Genomic DNA, 1985 nt, shown 5'->3' on the forward strand with positions numbered 1-1985 from the left:
TTAAAAAATACCCCCATAAATGAGTTTGAAACAAAGTTGACTTTTGGTTCACTTTGTAACAAAGGCAGGGAGGAAAAGTAAGCCACAGGGTGTGGTTACATCATTTGGAGGAGGTCATGCAGAATGCAGTAGCCGGGGGCCCAGCCCTTCTGAGCTGTGGCAACAGAAGCCACAGCATAATCAACAGCATAATCAACGCAATGCCCATTTGGTCATTCACCCACGAGCCTCACTCTCTGCCTGCCATAGCCTTGCGGGACACTGTCACATGGGAAGAACCCACACATTCTCCAGCAAGCAGACTTGCAATTTCCTTCCTTTTTAAAATCTCAAGCCGCTCTTTCTCTTACACCCTCTTGCAACCACCCAGCAGCTAGCGGATCTCCCTGGGGGTGACCTCAGCTGGCTTGGGTTTCGTGGAGCTGACGTTCCTGTGGCCGTGACTCAGGGAACAGTGACCATCCTGGGAGACACTGCTTAGCCGTACTTCATCCTCAGTCTTCCCTTATGCTTGCAACTTTTCTTCCAAGTATGGATAAATCATACCATGCTTCAGTGATAAAAAGATTATATCATTTGCTGCCACTCTGGTTAGGCTTAGCATCATCTTTGGGATACCACCTGTGTTTCTTCACTAATGTCAGCTTGTCTTAAAGCATCGAGAGATGTACACCATGGGCTATCGCGTGTCCCATCAGAAATGTTAGGTCATTACCATAAATGGGAAACTAGTTTCTCTTATCACAGACTAATCCTAGAAATAAATACAATACGAAGAACATAGCCAGGTTTGAAATTCCAAGCAGATGCTGTGAACTGCTGGACCCTGAGCTGCAGGGCCCTCTTTTTCTCACACTAAAACCAAATATTAGCTACTTAGGAGAAAAGAGTTTTTTTTTTTTTTTTTGAACTATCTTTTATTAGGGGAGGGTTCATCAATCCTTCTTGGCCACCGCTTTCCTCATGGCTGCCAGGACGTTGCTCAGTTCCCCCCGCCTTTCTCTTGGCCCGGATGTGCGTGCCCACCCTCTTCTTGATGAACGTGAGTGAGGCTTGTCCTTGGACGCTTTGAGCAGATTCATGGCGCGCAGCTCGCTCGTAGGGCGCGAAGCCGCACACCTCCGGATCATGTCCCGCACGAACTTGGTGTGCGTGGTGAGGCGCCGGCGGCGCGGCTGTGTCTCGGCTTGTTGACGTTCTTGGGCACCTTTTGCCCCATTTGAGGCCCACGGCCATGGGGTAGCACAAGGCCATGGCTGCTGCTCGTCGATGGCTGCCGGGAAGAGACACCATGACCAAGCCAACACTTAAAGAGGACAGCATTCAGTTGGGGCTGGCTTACAGGTTCAGAGGTTCAGTCTGTTATCATCACGGCCAGGAAGCAGAGCAGCGTCCAGGCCAGCATGGCGCTGGAGGAGCTGGGAGTTCTACATCTTTATGTAGAGCTTTCCTTTTCTACAAAGGAAGCCAGGAGCAGACTGGCCTCAGGCTGCTAGGAGGAGGCTCTCAAAGCCCAGCCCCACAGGGATACACTTCCCCCAACAAGGCCACACCCCCTAACAGTGCCATTCCCTGGGCCAAGCATATTCAAACCACCACACTCATCTATAGGCTAGCAAGATGGCTGGGTGTGTAAAGCAGAGAGCAGACTCCTTCAAGGCTTTCTCTGACCTTCACATATGTGCTGTTGACGATCTCTCTCTCTCTCTCTCTCTCTCTCTCTCTCTTTCTCTCTCGCACACACACACACACACACACACACACTTATACACAGACAGACACATACACACACACTGACACACATTGACACACAGTCACACACATACATACACACACACACACACAGACGAGAGAGAGAGAGAGAGAGAGAGAGAGAGAGATGTAAAATATCCGCATCCCCTATTAACAACACTTGTAATTAGTGGACTGAAATAGCGACATGCAAAGCTTTCTTCCTGTGAGATTTTGTAGCACACGGTGGTAGG

At 49.7% G+C, this 1985-nt stretch overlaps 1 pseudogene; it reads right to left on the minus strand.

Moving 5' to 3' along the window:
- Positions 1 to 935: 935 nt before the first annotated feature.
- LOC127666228 (60S ribosomal protein L36-like) lies at positions 936 to 1254 on the minus strand (annotated as a pseudogene).
- Between the last annotated feature and the right edge of the window lie 731 nt (positions 1255 to 1985).

Source organism: Apodemus sylvaticus, chromosome 15, assembly GCF_947179515.1.
Source record: "Apodemus sylvaticus chromosome 15, mApoSyl1.1, whole genome shotgun sequence".
NCBI lineage: Eukaryota > Metazoa > Chordata > Mammalia > Rodentia > Muridae > Apodemus > Apodemus sylvaticus.